General features: G+C 43.4%; 1 protein-coding gene across 1 annotated transcript in view; it reads left to right on the top strand.

Annotated features, from left to right (window-relative positions):
• FAM3C (FAM3 metabolism regulating signaling molecule C) overlaps positions 1–19,040 on the top strand; it is a 251,437-nt gene that overhangs the window by 230,090 nt on the left and 2,307 nt on the right. The gene's annotated exons all lie outside the window — the stretch shown is intronic.

Below are 19,040 nucleotides of genomic sequence, written 5' to 3'. Positions count from 1 at the left end.
CTTTGGCCTGCAGGGAGTCACCATCCAGGAAAGATTCCCTTAAGAGCTCTTCCCACAAAAAGCACCACAGGAAAAAGTTGTCCTTGTCTTCCTGGAGAAAGAGGTCCTGTTCTCCTAGGACCATTTGGAGGCCCAGTGACGTGCTTTGACACCTCACTCATTTTAGATGTCTGGCAAATCCTGAAACCTAAGTAGTGGACACACTTAAGTAGTTACAATTCCTTTGGCTGCCCTGCACAGATTGAGGCATTTCAGCTAGCTCTACTGAATATTTTCAAGACAACCCTGCCACCCTCTGTATTACTCATAAAGGTGTGGGACAGGGAGGCTGTTTCTGCAGGTTTGGTGATTTCGGCAGCACTGACCCATAAGTCTCCCAGTGCAGCACCTGGGTGATTACACTTGCTGTATAACCTGCGTTTACCCTTGGGTAACTTGACAGAGAGCAGTCAGGCTTATCACAGAGGCAATGTGTAAAGCAAGGGCACAGCATTTCCCCACACAACCATGCTGAGTGGCTCAAATGAGACTTCACACCCTGTGTAGGTATATAAAAATTGTATTCAACATTCACATTGTCAACACAGCATGAGTATCGTGGAATTCTGGGCACAAATCACGTTAGCAATGGAGTTCACAATATTCAACCCAACTGTGTGAAAGAACAACAATATGTGCAAGTGAGAAAACAATACTTTCCATCCCGCACCATCTTTTGGTGCCAAACATTGTCAACACAAGGCCTACCTTAGAATTTACCAACTTTGATATAACACTTAAATTCAGGGTGCACCCTGATTCCCAACGCTAGCCTCAATAATTACATACAAGGGTTGTAACACTTCCACATAGTAAATCATAATGCCAACCTCAGGAATTCCCTTCCGGAAGAATGTGACCAGCAACACCACGGTGCTGCCCTCGCATTCACCCACACTCACTCCATACATCCACTCTGCACCACCGGGCAGTGCCCCGGGTATCAGTCAGCTGCTGCACACACACACTCAAATGCATGTGTTCACAGCACCCTAATGCGGTGGCCTAATATCTGGCTATTAAATTTCACTGTGTTTGCACTCACCCTGAATCCTAAATAGACCCCCACCCATTAAGCATCTTCGACTGTCCCGCCCCAACACACCATAGATTGAGTCAAAGTTCCCCCTGGATATAGGCCGCTCACAGCCCTAGTCAAACTACCCAGGGTTCCAGGGACAAAATAGGGGGGGGGGAAGACGAGAGCAGATCCGGCATCAATTAGCAAGGATATGGTTGGGCTCCCAGTAGGAGCTTCCCTCAGCGGTCTGCAACACAGGGAGCATCACTGGGGCTGCCAATTAGCCACTGCGGCACCCAGCCCCACCAGACAGTCAGCGTTACAAAATAGTTACCAATTTCAGCACCTCCGGAACGTCGTGGTGTGTTGACTTGAGCGGTCCGCGACAATACTGGTTACATACGACAAGTTACTAGTTCCACACCCTCTTTACAAGGAGGCACTGTGTCTGGTGCTCAAAGTCTTGAGTTGCACCAGACTGTTACGCTCCCAAGTGAAAAGTGCTCACTGCTCTGCCTCCACAAATATGAGGCACATCCGATGACCTGAATTGCCCCTGACCATACCATCACTCCAACGACAATTCCCAATGATGTGCTTCCTCAGGAGGTACTAGTCTGGTGCATGATGACTTGAACTGCACCAGACCCTCCCTGACGCTTCCACGAAAATCATAAATTCCACCCTTTTCGGGAATGAGTATAATGTCTAGCGCTCAATGACTTGAGTCAGTCTAGATCATCCGGTTACACAAGAAACTTTGTTTCCGTACCTCCCTGGAATGAGGCACAACATCTGGTGCGCGACGACTTTAGCTGCCCAAGACTCCCTAGTCACACCCTCCCTTTTTCTCAATGTGCTCGTGCCATGATTAATAAGATCCCGAGATGCTGCTGTTGTGGCACTCTCTTACTGAGCATGAGTTGATGAGGAGTTAAATAAATATATGGGAATGTTTACAGCACCCAGGTTGGTGCCTATTGCTCTCTGGTGACGTCACGTTTGGAAGCAGTGCCATGATTGGAGCCTATGATGTCATCTGTCAACACTGGAGAATCATTGACTGGGGAAAAGTATGATCGAGGCATGTGTTGCTTTAGTTACACTTATCATAATCCTAGTGTTGGGCTCGGATGTGGTCAAGATGTTTTCTTTGAAGAAAGTCTTTTGAGTCACAAAGCAGTGTGACTCCTCCTCTTGCTGGTAATGTGACTCCATTGTTAGATTGTTTTCTTCCGCCGTCTGGTTCACACGTGTGCTCTTCTGCTCTGGTTCAACACCCCTGTGCTGCATTCTCTTGATTCATACATGCCTTCTATTTGTATTGTTGTCAGTCATGCCCCTCTCTCATTCTGTTTGGTTCAACAACTTCAGTTTCATAAGGGGACTCATTGGCTGCAGCTCTACGTGAGCCTTCGCCCTTTGGGGAGTTACCTCGATCTTTAGGCCCCCACCACCATGCCCACTTAGTGATGGAATGGTGAGCCTTTCATTTCTGTGCTTGCTGTCATGCAACGTATCCTCGCAACAATCTCTACCAGGTCTGTAATCTGTGCTTCTTCCCCCGAACATGATGAGGAAGGCACCTTCTTCCCTGATGATAGCTCCAGTTCTGAAATCTTGATGCAAGATCTGCCTCCTGCTCAACCAGCCTTGACCACTGTGCCTCCACCACCACATCGACCCCAGCAAACCACAACAAAGGGTCCACTTACTATTCAAGACCGACCTAAACACATTGGCGGGCCACGACTGCCTTAGGGCCATGGTCCGCACCGACCATCGCCTTTTAACATGCCCAGACCGAGCTCAGCCCTGAAAATTCCATCGAAGTAGGCTAATTTCAAGCCAACCACAAAAATTGGCGTTAGAGCTGAAAACATCAGCACCCAGCAAAACTGTCTAAGGGTCGGGGTCCGTGGAACCCCTGCTTCAAAGAATGTAAGAGGACATAGACATTTGGCAGAAGCATATCATGATCCATCCAGACACAGGCCGGACAAATACCACACATACACATACGCATATGCTCAACCCTCCAAAAGGCAGCCTTCTTTTGAAGCAGCTTTGGACCTTTCAACTCTGCCTAAACGGAGGAAAAAGGCAGACCAGCCACAACTCCTTTACACATTAGCCTGCCACCTACACCGGCGGCACACTATTCACCCTCACCACCTGCTTCATATTCGCCTGAAGGGTCGACACATTCTTAATTAGACGGAAGAGAGGATGGGGACCTTTTGAAATCCCACCACAGGATGACCCATGGGAAATTTGTGACACTAACCCACCAGCTGGTACAGACCCTGATCTGTACTCTGCAAAACCATCTCCTCCAGATGACACTACTACATACCACAACTTCATTGGTATAGCAGCCACCTTCCATAAGGTGCAACTACAGAATGAGCCCCAGAGAAAGACTTCCTATTCCAAACACTTTATTCCACACAGCGTTGTGCACAGTACCTACCTTTGCTAAAAAGGAATATTCTATCACACTCTTGACACATTCAATGACCCTGTAAGATCTAGGGTGATAGCACAAAGGGTAGACAAAAAATATTAGGCATCCGGTCATGACCCACTATAAATATATGGTTGTCTTCCATCAAACTCTTTAGTGGTAGGAACTGCACGCAAGAGTCACTTTTCAAACATCTGGTGATGCCCCTCCACTAGATAGAGAGCAAGAAAATAAATGCTGTTGGAAAGACAGTAGTCGCACAATCCGCTGCTCACTGGTGTGTCCCAAATTCCTTTGGCCTCCTCTCTAGATATGATAGAGCCCATTGGGAAAAGATGGAGGAGCTCCTCCAATACCTCCCAGAAGAACCCCAAAAATGAGCCTATCAAAAAGCCTCTGAGGGAAAATTATATGCAACACAACTATATGTTGTGCTACCGACGCTGCAGATACTGCGCCTAGATAAATACTACGTAAGCTGATATAGGGGTAACAACTCCAGAGGCAAGGGCAGATGAACCAAACCATCCTCCAGAGCCAAGAAACCATGTCTTCTCTGATTCCCCTGATCACACACAAGACCTGTTGGGGTTCGACTACAAGGGTTATTTCCCTCCTGGCGGAACATCACCTCCGACCAGTAGGTGATGGATACAATCCAACATTGTTATTGTCTGTAGCTGAGTTCCACACCTCCCAACCTTCCACCTTCCAAACAGACTTTTCTCACACCATCAACAGCTGCTAAGGGAAGAAGTACAAACACTCTTCAAAAAAGGAGCTATAGAACCTGTTCCATTCCACTAATAGGCAACATATATCTATTCACTATCATTTCTTATTACCAAAAAGGAGGGGTCCAATCTTGGATCTTAGAGCCATAAAGAGTACATTCTCTCAGAGAATGGTCACTGTTCAAGATGTCATCCCGTTATTACAACAAGGCAACTTCTTGGCCCAATTGTCCTCAAGGACACCTATTTTCATATTCTTATTGACCCAGCACATCGCTGGTATCTTAGGTTTGTAATTAAGGGTCAGCATTACAAGTTAAGAGTGCTCCCCTTCGGGGTCACTACCGTGCCAAAGATCATTACCAAACGTCTGACGAAGTAGCTACAAACCTGCGCAGACAAAGCATACATGTCTTCCCATACCTAGACGACCGGCTCATCAAAAGCGCAACTAGTCAAGTGTTACCAACACACTCAGGCCACTATAAACTTTCTCCATGAGCTAGGCTCCCACCTCGACCCCTTCAGATCCATCCTTATCTAGGGGCAATTCTCAACTCAGTAGTAGGAATAGCTTACCCAAATACTGCCAGGGTGCAATCATTCCAGGCACTCATTCCCCAATTTCAACCAGGTCAGCAGGTAACGGTGGGGACAGTCATGTTTCTCCTTTATATGATGGCTTCATATATAGCCATAGTACCTCATGCCAAACTAAAAATGCGTCCCTTGCAGGAGCGCTTAGCGCACCAATGGGCTGAAGTGGAGGGGTAAGTGGAAAGATCTAGTGTTGGTTGGCCGTCAAGCTTGCCACTGTCTGCCATGGTGGAACACCAATCTTTTAAAAAGGATGGCTCTTCCCAGACCCTCTTCCTCAGAGAACTATAACAACGGACATCTCCTTTACTGGATGGGGAGCACATTCACAATATCTAACTGTACAGGGCCACTGGTCACCAGGTCAGCAATGGGTGGGGCTTTTGAGGTACTGGCAGCCCTCACTAGCATTCTCAGAGTAGACTGCAGTGATAGCAGCACCGCTATGAAGTAAAGCCAGCTCAGCCAAGAAATTCCCAACAGAAACTTTAGACAACCTTGGGTCTTATTTAAAGCCTATACCAGCAAATCCTATCTTCCCAAATCAGTGATTCTGTTCAGGTTATCCTAGACTTGGATACAGAACTTGCTAAAATATTTAGGAGTGTTCTCATATATACTCATAAGAAACTTCAGCAAACAACTCAGTTTACAATAGTCAGACAGGTATTAATATTGTGGTTGCATGGCATCCTAACCTATGCTCGGGGAACCCTTCTGCTGATTGCACATTAATTCCCTGTAAGATTGCCTGGAAGGCCAATGGTTTCAAATCCATATGGGAACAGGGAAGAAAGAATTCACAGAACTAACATCTCCATTCATTGTGTCAAAATATTGTAAGAGATCTAACATGATCAAAGGGTCTCATTTCAGAAACCTTTCAGAGAAGACATGGACGACCACTCTGGTCAAGGGAAGTGGTCTATTTCAGAGCAGAAACATCACATCAACATACTGGGACTGGTAATGAAATGCTTCCTTCAATCAATCTCTGCAACATCTTCAGATGGACAACACTATTAGGACTTGTTACCTCCACACGCTGGGATAACACGATCATGTCCTCAATCAGACAGTTATCTATTGCAAGGGGAAATAACGCTGACTTTGGTGCATCATCCAGTCCTTTATAATTTTGAAGCTGTGGTGAGCAGGAACACCAGTGCTATAGCTAATAAAAATAAGTAATCGGCATACTCTAGTTTTGACCCAGCTTTCCCACGTAACTTATCAGAGCAGGGCCTGTTAGCCATTTCTGAATCCATGTCTTCTACGTATAGTTGTACAGCAAAGGCTCTGTATCCACATGTTAGGCCTGTGTTTGTTGTTATTTTATGAGAAACTGACGAATTGTTGCATGGATTTACTTGGACCCAAGCATTGCTTTAGAGGGACTGGATTGATCTGAGCGACGGGTGTGATTCTACAAGGAGCAAGTATTTTCCATAGCCTATTAAATTCTGTGCCATCAAAAGCAGTTTTGAAATTGATGAACCTGGCACAGAAGTGGTTCCTCCAGGCCTGAGTTTCAGTGACTACCCTAAAGCCTGTCTGGAACCAAGGGGCATTTTCCTGGACCAAGACGGTTTGTCCAGAAGAGGCGCATAGTATGGGGCTTCCATGTCTAGAAAAGTGGTCATATATTAGTTGCTTTGTTTGGACTTGTTAGCTGTTAGTGGCATGAGCACAAATTATAGGTGTTCCATAAATTTGACGTGTATTAAGTGGAGGGTTATACCCATCCCGACCAGTATCTGGGATCTGATTTAAAAGTGCTGGAAGGAATACCAACCTCTACATAGACCAAAATCGTAGTAGAGAAGTTTACATTTTTAAAGACTCCCCATGCTGTACTTTCAAAAGAGAAATGCCTGACTGTCACTGCAGTGCTTGATGGAAAGCAGCAGCTTCAGCAGTTCTTAAAGATGCTCTGTCCATTATGATCGCTGCTTGTGGCCTGTGATCTAGGTTATATTTTCTCAGTAAATACAATGGTGTTTTTATTAAAATTTATTTTACAACAGTTTTTGGTAGTTGGCTTTTTTGTTTTTTTATATAAAAGTAATTTTCCTTCATTGTACTGTTTGTTTTGTAGAACAAACTAGGTCTTAAATGATTCCTTAAGATCCTTTAAATGTGCAGTTATTTTCTGTTCAGATAAAATATCACTGATGAAAAATTGAATGCATGGGGTCTCTTCTCTGGTATCCCTCAACATCACAATACCATATTAAGCTAAAAAACAACCTCAATCTGATGCTAAATTACACAGTGCGAACTAGTATCTTTTCTTTGCAGCTACGATAATTTTACTAGACTATTAGATCCTGCAGTGAAAATTAGCATACGCTCAGCCCAAAGATTTTGCCCTTTAAAAAAAAAAAAACATTTTTAGACATAGCCATCTTAAAAAGTATCTCATTCTTCAGCTGCACAGAATATTTGCCGTTCATTCGTGGGGCATGATGTTCACTATTGGCGTTATCAGGCTGGGTGGAAGCATGAACATTTCTAAAAACATGTTTGAAAACTATTACTTGACACACAAAAAAAAAAAACTAGTGGTGATTTTTATTCTGATGTACTAGTACTACTAGACCTCACTGAATTAGTCTGATGTACTAGTACCACTAAGATGGAACAGTTCTGCATGTAAATGAAATATATGTTTGGAATTTTTTCAGACTTTTTCAGGTTTAACAAGTTTTTTTGCAAAATGTATCTTCTTTGCTGAGTCCATTCAATGAAACTGCCCTTTTAGGAACAAAGTACAAAACCACATTACAGTCTCAGCTTTAGCCTACCCTGGGTGTCTTCAAACTATGACCCGCAGCCCACATCCGGCCCTCTACAAGATTTTATCTGGCCTGTATCACCTTTACCATTAATAAGACAGCTAGTGTGTGATGTCATGGAATGTTGGTGAGTGACTGGAGGAGTGTGACAGAGAGAGTGGGCTGGGCAGAGAAGATCTGCTCCTGGTGAGGTTTCCTTCTTAAGTAACTTATAACTTAACCTGAAACCTTTTAAATGAATGTATAACCTCTATCTTACGGTAACTGGCTACCTGACTTCTACTTGACGTTGGCAGGGAGGGAATTCATTGTTGTAGCAATGTGATGTGCGACGGTGTACGCGCCTGACCCCATAATCCTGCAGCACTGCTGGAATCAGTTGCTCTAGCAGCCATGTTGCGCGCTAGCAGCCATATGTTGGCCCCGCATTGCAGTTGTACTACAAGCATGTCGGGACTAAGGAAAAGAGAACCGCTGATGTGCACAGCTTTTGCTAAGTTACGCACTGAGTTAAGGAAACACTGCTGATACTCGCAGCCATCTGGAGGGTTCATGAATTGTAATGAGAATATGCTGATGCATACAGCTATCAGGAAGGGGGTGCAGAACTTAATAAACACTGAGTCGCACAACCATTATTGCCAATAAAAAAGGTATTGATAAGATATTGGCCTAACTTCTATGGAACTTTCCTTATTCTCAATTCCAATGAATGAGACTAGAGTCTAGCAGGAGACCATACATTTTGAAAAATAAAAATAAAAGATATATATATATATATATATATATATATATATGTATGTATGTATATATATTTTCGATGGCATGTGTAGCTGCAGATACACATACTATGCATTATTCCGCCATCTGGTGTCGGGTTCAGAGTGTTACAAGTTATTTTTCTTCAAAGAAGTATTTTCAGAGTCCTGGGATTGAGTGACTCCTCTGTCCTACTGGGCATGGGCATCAACTCCTTTGTTAGATTGTTTTCCTGCAAAAGGGTGTAGGAAGGAGTGATAGAGTGTAAGAATATAAATGTTCTTTAAAATTAGTAAGTGAAAATACATGTCCATGTAAATGTATCTACATGTGTACAAATAATAAAACTGCAACGACTATAGGCTTCCGGGGAGGAGGGAGAGTGCACCTGAATCTGCAGCATTACATGCCACAAACAGATGTACACTGGGTAAGTGACATTTTCCGTTTGATGGCATGTGTAGCTGCCGATACACATGTTATGCATAGACTACAAAGCAGTTACTCTCCCCAAAAATTGCAGTGGCTAGCCTGTAGGATTTGAGGTTGTTTGAAATAATGTTCTTAAGACAGCTTGGCCAACATTGGCCTGTTGCTTTGAAAATACATCTACCCAATAATGTTTTCAGAATGTATGAGGAGTAGACCATGTGGCAGCTTTACATATGTCTGCTATTGGTATGTTTCCTAACAATGCCATAGACGCACCTTTCTTTCTAGTGGAATGTGCTCTAGGTGTGATCAAAAGTTGTCTTTTTGCCTTAATGTAACATGTTTGTATGCATTTAACAATTCATTTTGCTAATCCTTGTTTAGAGAGAAGATTGCCTTTATGTGGTTGTTGAAAAGCAACAAAAAGTTTTTTTCGTTTCCCTAAAATCTTTAGTTCTATCTGTATAGTACCTTAGAGCTCTTTTGACGTCAAGAGTATGAAGGGCTCCTTCTGCAACTGAGTCTGGCTGTGGAAAGAAGACTGGCAATTCCACTGTTTGGTTTATGTGAAAAGGTGATACCTCTTTTGGCAGAAATTTGGGATTTGTTCTAAGTACTACGTTATGTTTCTGCACTTGGAAAAAAGGTTCCTCAAGAGTGAATGCTTGTATTTCACTACCTCTTCACAATGAAGTAATTGCTGCTAGGAAGGCGACCTTCCATGTCAAAAATTGAATCTCACAAGAATGCATGGGTTCAAATGGTAGGCCCATGTGTCTGGTAAGTACGATATTTAGATTCCAAGTAGGAACAGGTGGCGTTCTAGGTGGAAAAATACATTTTGATCCTTCCATGAAGGCTTTTATAACTGGAACTCTAGAGAGGTGTGTTGAATAGTCTGCAAGTCTGCTGATATTGCAGTAAGATGGATTTTAATGGATGAGAAAGCTAGATTTGATTTCTGCAAATGAAGTAGATAGCATACAATATCTTGTATTGATGCTGTAAGTGGCTCAGTATTTTTAGATTGACAGTAGTAACAAATCTTTTCTGTTTGTTAGCATAATATTGCTAATGGTAGGTTTAGGTGCCTGCTTGACCATTTCCAAACATGAGACCACTGCAACAGTGTCTCTCGCAACAATGGTCTCAGGCACAAGGTCAACTACCGGATCTAGGGACTGCCAAACTTACAAATCTCTGCGATGGTGGAATCACACCAACGTATCAAAAAGGCGGCCATTTCAGGACCCTGTATCACAGACCATAATCACAACAGATGTATCCATGACAGGTTGGGGAGCCCTTCTCAACAATCTTCCAATACAGGGGGAATGGGATGCAATCCAGCAAACTTATCACAGCAACCATTTGGAACTGCTGGCAGTGTTTTTAGCCATCAAAGCATTCCAACCACAGATCATACACAAAACGGTCTTAATAAGGACAGACAACATGACAACGTTCCCCTCGTTATCTGCAAAAACAAGGGGACACACTCATTCTAATTGTCCCTTCTATCACAAACAATTTGGACATGGGCAATTCACAATCACATTCACCTGCTAGCAGAATACATCTCGGGGATACACAACCAGCTAGCGGACCTCTTAAGCAAGACGCAGCAACAAATACACAAATGGGAGATTCACCCACAAGTAATTCAATATTACTTTCAGATGTGGGGAACACCCAACATATAGACCTTTCCGCAACAAGCAAAAACGCAAAATGCCAAAACTTCGAATCCAGATACCCGCACCCTCAATCCAAGGGCAATGCTCTATGGATCAATTGGTCAGGGATATTTGCCTACGCTTTTCCCCCTCTCCTGGTAATTCTGTTTCTGGTCAATAAGATGCGTCACACTTCCCTCACTATGATACTCATAGCTCCCACGTGGGCATGTCAACACTGGTACACAACACTATTGGATCTGTCAGTAGTACCACATCACAAGCTTCCAAACAGACCAGACCTATTGACTCAAAACAAGGGTCCAATCAGGCATCCCTATCCCAGTATGCTCAACCTGGCAATTTGGCTCCTGAGGTCATAGAATTTGGATACCTACAGCTTCCATCAGAATGTATGGATATTCTAAAACAAGCATGTAAACCTACTACCAGGCAGTGGTACACAAATAAATGGAAACGTTTTGTATATTTCTGCCAACCTAAAAACATTGATCAACTTAGAGCATCAGTACAGGATATTATGATATTTGCTTTGTTTACAAAAAGCAAATCTTGCATAGTCATCTTTTCAAATTCATTTAACAGCAATATCAGCCTACATCCAAACCAGACAGCATACCTCTGTTTAGAATTCCTGTAATAAAAGCTTTTATGAAAGGGCTTAAGAGTTATTACACCTACAGCTCCACCAGCTCCTGCCTGAAACCTTAACATTGTGCTCACAAGACTTATGGGACCACCGTTTGAACCCATGCATTCATGCACCTTCAATTTCTCTTGTGGAAGGTTGCTTTCCTGGTAGCAATTACTTCCTTAAGAAGAGTAAGTTACATTTAAGCTTTCACTTTAGAAGAACCCTTCTTCCAAGTACACAAACACAAAATAGTGTTTAGGACAAAACCCATATTTTTACCCAAAGTGGTTTCACCATTTCTCATTAATCAGTCCGTGGAATTGCCAGTCTTCTTTCCACAGCCAGATCCAGTTGCTGAAACAGCTCTTCACACTCTTGATCTCAAAAGAGCTCTAATGTATTACGTAAACAGAACGAAAGACTTTAGAAAATGTAAACACCTTTTTGTTGCATTCCAACAACCTCATAAAGGTAATCCTATTTCCACGCAAGGATTAGATAGATGGATAGTAAAGTTTATTCAAACTTAATACCTTAAAGCTAAAAGACAACTATTATTAACTCCTAAAGCACATTCCACTAGAAAGAAAGGTGCTGCAATGGCATTCTTAGGAAATATACCAATGGCAGACATATGTAAAGCAACCACATGGTCCGCACCACACACATTTACTAAACACTACTGTGCAGATGTGTTATTTCAACAACAAGCAAATGTTTGTCAAGCAGTGCTTAGAACACTATTTCAAACTACTTCAACTCATGCAGGATAACCACCGCTTACTTGGGAGAAGAACTGCTTTTCAGTCTATGCACAGCATGAGTATCTGCAGCTACACATACCATCAAGCGGAAAATGTCACTTACCCAGTGTACATCTGTTCGTGGCATGTAGTGCTGCAGATTCACATGCACCCTCCCTCCTCCCCGGAAGCCTGTAGCCGCTGTAGAACTTTAGCATGTAAATATGTATATACATTGCATGGACAACTTCTTCTCTTTCTATATATGTTTGTACATACACAATTCTTCACTCCTTACTTCACCCTCCTGCGGGAAAACAATCCAACAACGGAGTCGAGGCCCATACACACTATCACCGAGAGGAGTCACTCCATCCTGTGACTCGAAAAAAGCTTCTTTGAAGAAAAACAACTTGTAATACTCCGAGCTCAACACTAGATGGCGATATATGCACAGCTTGTGAATCTACAGCACTGCGTGCCACAAACAGATATACACTAGGTAAGTGACATTTTCCATATATATCTATTGGGGGAGATGTATACAATGTAAAAAGAAAGTTAGCAATTTTGAAACAGTTTGGGAATAGAGGGGAGGAAGGTCCTAAAAATTCCTCGAGTTGATGTGGAAGTTACAATTGATGCTGGGTCAGACACACCCATGGAAGCTAAATATGAACAAGGGTTGAAAGCTTTAGAGGAGAACTATGGTAAGAAAATTTGCCTTCTATTTGAAGGCAAGCATTTTTTCCCATGACCAAAAACAAGGAAAAACCTTAGAACAACGTTACTGTGTTGAGAAGGTTTACAGCTGCATGCCAATTCAGAAATATTAGAGATGAAGTTATAAGAAATCAAATAATTAACAGATTAAACTATATATAAAATTCAGGTGCATTTGCTCGGTCTGAAAGATCCTACATTAGACAAAACTGTTGTAGCAAAGCATAAGGAAAATACTTCTTACGTTAAAGAGTAAGAAGGTTCCGGACCCAAATGTAATGGGGAATCGGAAAAAGTACATGAAGGAAATAGCTTAAAGGGTATGAAAACTATTTGTGAAATAGATAATAAAAATGTGAGAATTCAGGACATGGAGAAAAGAAAAGCTTAATACAAATGTGGAAGTGTAAGACACAGCTGAAGCGAATTGTTCCCCTGCAATGAAATGCAAATGATTCAGATGTTAAAAGTTGGGTCATTTTTTCAAGAGTATGTAAGATGGCCGACATGGCTAAGACTAAGAAAACTCTGAACATGATAAACAAAGATGCAACATTTAGTGATGAGGAGGAATCAAATGCGAGTGGGGAGGATGATATTGAGGTATTGGTGGTGTGCGAAATGGAAACACATGCAAAGGAAGAGTCTGAGGTGGGGAGCCATGCATATTGCCCTCTTAAGTGTGTAATTAGGATGAATGGAACAGATGTACATGTGTGGGTGGATTAATGTTCACCATTTACTCTGATAAGTCCATATGGGATAATGTGAACAAAGGGGAGTTGTATCCTCACGCATGTGGAACCAAAAGGATACTATGGGAGTAAGGTACCTGTCATAGGGATTTTGCACTGCTTATCTGGAGTATCAAGGTAGGAAGGTGAAGCTTTTTGTTGTTGAGAAGGGGAGAACCGTTTTGAGGTGGAAGGAAGAGTATGCTTTATGGATAATTTTAAACCCAAATCATCCCAATTGGGTATTATTGACAAAGTTTCAGGACATTGAGTGGGCCATGTTATATCCAAACTTGTTTAGAAAAGAGTTTGGATGTTTAAAGAAATTTGAACTTTGGATTGTCCTTAAAGAAGGTGCTAAACCTAAGGTACACAAAGTATGAAATTGTCCGATTTGCTTTAAGAGAAATGCTGAAGGATGAATTGCAGAGATTATGTAAGGAAGGTGTACTAGAACCTATAGAGACCTCACAATGGTTAAGCCCTATAGTAATTGCAAAGATACCCAACGGCAACATTTGAATGTGTGTGGACCTCAGAGACCTGAATGAATGCATTTGGATAGATCGTCACCCTGTTCCTCAAATTAATGAGATGTTGGTGAGTGTCAAAGATGGAAAATGTTTTACTACCCTGGATTTATCAAATGTGTATCATCAGGTATGGTGACAGAAGGAATCCAGGCATTTGACATTGTTCATTACTCCTGAAGGCACATACAGGTTTGTTTGCGTGACTTTTAGCTAGGCCTCTGCTTCTGCCGTATTCCAAAGAGTGTTGCAAGAAGTATTGAAAATTTTTGAATGTACTGTTGTTCCAAGATTGTGTTGATGTAGGGGGAGAGCGAACGGCGACACAAAGTTCTGAAAGAGGTATTAAGAAGGTTAGAGGAGGCTGGTCTTACCATTGGGCTGGACAAGAGCAAATTGTGTAGAGGAAGTGGAGTGCTTTGGGCACACTCTGAGTCACGAAGGAGTTAAACTGAAACTTAATCGGGAGGAAGCAATAGAGGAGGCACCCTCTCTGTGTGGTAAAATTCAGCTGAGGTCATTTCTAGGCAGAATGTTATTCCAAATTTGTTTGCCATTTTGCAGACAAAGTACATATATTATGTGAACTGATGTAAAAGAGAGTGAGATTTCAGTGGTCGGAAGAGTGTCAGAAAGCACTTGATGTAGTCAAGAAGTCCATTGCAGAAGTGGTAGCCCTCAAACCTTTTGACCCCGGTGACAAAACGATAATTCTAACCGATGGTAGCAGCTGTAGTCTTGGAGCAGCATTACTTCAAATGTATGAATAAAGGGAAAGGGTGGTAGCTTTTGTGCCATGCACCTAGAAGGCTGCACCTACTCAACAGTGGAAAAGGAGGCACTAGCATGCTTGTGGGGGTTTCAACATTTTAGAACTTTTGTATGGGGTGTAGATTTCAAACGTGGCACAGATCATAGGCCATTGGTGGAATTATTTTTCACCGGAGGGGCTGGAAAAGCCACTCCAAGTAAAGCCAAGTGGCTATATTGTCTCCAGGAATATACTTTCTGTGAGAGGACGGTTCTGACTATATGGTCCGCTCTGATTTTTTTTGCTTTTGAACCATCTGGGTTTTGACCTTTTACTGTGAGGGAGCCTCATAGTTGTGGACTCTCCCACAGTAAATGCATAATAAAATGGACTGTGCGTGTTTACCACTGGTGCCACCTTGTTAAGGAAAGGCTGCTGTGACGCAGCTAGAGTAGGAGGCCCAGGGCTGGTTACACATGATCACATGTGTACATACGTGTGTGGCTGTGTAAGGAGGATTCCTGGTGTACGCACCCCAAGAACCGTGGTTAGGTAGCCTGGAGCAGAAGGGACTATGCAGAGTGGGTAGTAACCTGGAATAGGCCTTATGAGATGGGTGTACTCATGTGAGGGATAGATAGTCAGTGTGCTTACTGTGTTTTCATTGTAGTAACACTCCATTAAATGTCAATAAGAAAGGATGGCCTAGGGCGCAACTCCAATCCCCTAGTGTCCGCAGAATCCAGAGTGTCACAAATGTACACTGTAACATGTATGAAAAGAATAATGCAGTAGGTTACAAAAGCATAGTTGTACAACTTATAGGCCATCCTGGAATGTCATCTTTCTCTGACTCAGCTCAGGATTAGGGCCAATTACTGCTCTGACCAGCTGCCTGAACAGAGCCTTACATCAATCAGCCAGCTGTCACTCTGTGCCAGGGATAGGCTGGAAAGGCCCGGGAAGAAATGTCAGGGAGGAGGGGCAGAGACTTTCAGAGCACAGGTGGCACTAACTCCTGGGCGATGGCATTTTGAGCTATCCCAGAAGACTGTGCAGGAAGGAGGTGACAGGGGCAAAGAAGAGATGTGGCACATCTGGGTACGCCATAGGGGCAGGCCTGCTCGTCCGTTCATCTCCCCTTTAAAACGGTCTTGCGCAGGGGAGAGCTCTCCCTTTTGGCTTTGCTTAACTGCAGGACACTGGAACTGAAGAGGGGCATCATGGACAACTAGAAAGAAAAACCCAGTGACTGCCCACTGTGGCAGGTACTCTGCCCCTGAATGATTTCAGATGGAGGGAGGAGCATACCAGAGCCAGATATGCTGTCCCCCTTCCAAGACTCCCCTCCCCGGGCCTCACAAAGAAGAAAAACCGGAGGACACTGTTGTGTCCCCCGCAAAGATGGCCACCGGCTGTGGGCAGGCAGCCGAAGATTAAGTCCCCTCCCCCCATGAAGACTGACAAGGGGTTCCCGACACCCCATACCGGGGCCCTGCACGGAAGAAAAGCCGGGGAGCACCGTCGCACTCCCAGGACCTATCTCTGGGCCCATCAGCAGCAAGAAGGCTGGGTGCCGAGCATTTGGGAGCGGGTAGGACAAGACCGCAGTGCACATCTGCCCGCAGCAGCAGGCAGACCGAAGAGTGGCTGCCGGCTCCCATGGCAGCCTGGGGGGCAGATGAGGGCTGCCGGGGGTGGGCCCCCCGAGCTGCCTTTCAAAAAGCAGGCACCACAGGGGGTGAGTGGTTGGGACCGGACACTCCCCAAGGATGAGGACAGCTAGGGGTGGGCTCCCTGCAGTGCCTCCAATGTGGGAGCAACGTATCATGGAGTGTCCAGGTGTGACCGGACACCCCTAGAAGAAAGAGGAACGCAGTGCGAGGCCACATAAAGAAGCTCCCAATGAAAGCGGCTCTCCCTGGCACAGTGGGAGAGCCACTAATCAAATATGCACCGAGCCCCATAATGCCTTGCAAGGTGCCACAGTTTGTTTTGGCCCGTTGCTAGCCCAGGAAGAATGGGTCACCTCTAACTGCAATCCCATGGATAGGGGGAGCTGCAGGAGCAGTGCAGTCTCCCCCCAACACAAAGTTTTGTTTCCTCAACTTAGGTTGGGTGGGACAAGAGAATGATTACCCCCCCCAAGGGTTCAATCTATTTATAAGAACATCCCTGCTAGAACTTTTGCGCTTGATTTGTGGAACTGTGCCCTCTGGGGGCGAAAGGCTGTAATTGCAAGTGTTTTTACAGCAAGGGTGGAAACGGTAGCATGTTATGCCAGTTGGGTTTTGAAAATGTGTGATCCCAGTATTGTGGCCAATGGGTATGACTTTGGAAAAGGTCATGTGACAACGCATCTTCTAGGAATGCAGGATGGTATTACACCATGTTTGTCAAGAGTAATCTGTGAGTAATCATAAATGCACAAATCATTCCAGCATGCCTATACATGTTCCTGTTAATGCTAATGTTAATTTGAGTAACGAGACTGACAGCCACCACTGATCAAAGTAGATGTGCTTTATTGCAAACATTTAGGTGCTTTCACTCCAAATTCTAGTCAAATATTGCATTGGGATACAAATAAAGGTTTTGACATGTGAGTTGTCTGATTATATTTCCCTCAGGGGGAGACCAGAATGATTACGCAATGTCAATCAACAGTAATTCCATCAACTTGTGTATATTTGTAACTGTTGCATAGTATTGAGCTGTGTGAGTGTAATAAATGTACTTTTACTTTATCAACAAAAAAAGCACAGACTGGACAATCATTTATTGGGTTTCATTCTTGTGTGCTCGTGAATGGTGATTACTAGCCCACACCACCTCCCTTGAATAAGCCTTGGACTGCTCTGCAACGCTTCTCTATGAGAGTCAAGTGCTACAATAGGGTGTTTGGTTCCCTGTGGTGGTCGAGTGTGGACCCATTACTAGTGCTGGCCACTCAACTGATGACCCCCCTTCCAATACCTTCACTATATAATACATGCCAGGTGTAAAAAGCAATGTGGATTGTTTATCAAGATTGCTAGAGGATGTGACATTGGATGAGGAAGATGAATAGATGGTAGCTGAGGTATTGGAAGTGTGTAGTGCTTCAGAGAAGATGAGTGGAAAGAGGCAGGTAAGGCCAATGCTAAATTGGTCAAATTAATGGAAGTATTACCATGTGCCCAGAGTGGAAATTTGGAAGGAGAATTGGAAATATTCAGAAATGTTTGTGAAGAATTGTCTGTGACGGATGGTGTCATAAGGAGATGTGAAAGGTTAGTAGTGCCAGAGGGTTTGTAAGAAAGACTTCTAAAATTGTTACTTGAAGGAAATGGTGGGATGCCAGCAATGAAAGGGAAGGCAAGAATAGACTTTTGGTGTCTGGGAATGGATAAACAGATTGAGGAATTTGTCCAAGAGTGCATTTCTTGCATGGGTAGTGACAAGTCACATGTGTTATAGGAATCAACAATATGTCTAGTTACCAAATAGTGCTTGGGAAAAAGTTGCCATGGACATTTGTCATCCTTTTGATTGCTTAAGAGTGAAAGAAAGAGATGCCTTAGTAATGACGGACTATTTCCTAAAATGGTCTGAGGTGGCATTCACAAGAGAGGTGAGAGCAAAAAATGTGATTACATTCTGCAGTTACATTTTCCATAGAGAGGGACCTGCAGAGATATTAACCAATAATGGTCCACAGTTTGTGGCAGAAACATTCAGTGTTTTCCTGAAGAAGTGGAGAATCAAGTGTTGCAGGACTCCAGTTTACCATCAAAGGGGAATTAGTTTAATTTAACACTTAAACCATGTGTTGGCAGATACATACAGTTAGCTTTAGCAAGCAAATGCGACTGAGGATCCAAATCAGAGACATATTATGGAATTACCAAACTACCCTGCACTTGGTAACTGGGGATTTACCATTCTGTTTGATGAAAGGAAGGAGAACAGGCACCGGGGCAGTGCCAGCATGGATGTATGGGTAGGACTGGTCAACAGAGAGCGGACTACAATAAATTGACAGAACATGTGGAACAATATCAATCTTCATTCAAACAAAGACACAGTGCGAGAATATTAAGAAACCGAAAGAAATTTTAGGAAGGAATGTTTGTGCGGGTACACATAGGAAACGCTGCAGTTACAAAAGGTAGCTATAAGTTACCTGTGCCGATGAGAGTAGTAGAAGTAAAGAGCAACAATTTAAGGTTGTCAGATGGCAAATGTTGGAACATGAGAAGGGTGACGACGTGTAATGATGTGAACGTGAGCAATGGTTGAAAACCGTAAATGGAGAGAAACATTCTAATTTAGATGATTGTGACTAACACGAGGAAAGAGTTGGACCAGCTGAAAGGAAACTTAGTAGGGTAAAACCTAG

This window comes from Pleurodeles waltl, chromosome 4_1 (genome assembly GCF_031143425.1).
Source record: "Pleurodeles waltl isolate 20211129_DDA chromosome 4_1, aPleWal1.hap1.20221129, whole genome shotgun sequence".
NCBI lineage: Eukaryota > Metazoa > Chordata > Amphibia > Caudata > Salamandridae > Pleurodeles > Pleurodeles waltl.
The sequence above is the reverse complement of the archived record's forward strand: the minus strand, read 5'-3'. Positions and strand labels throughout refer to the sequence as shown.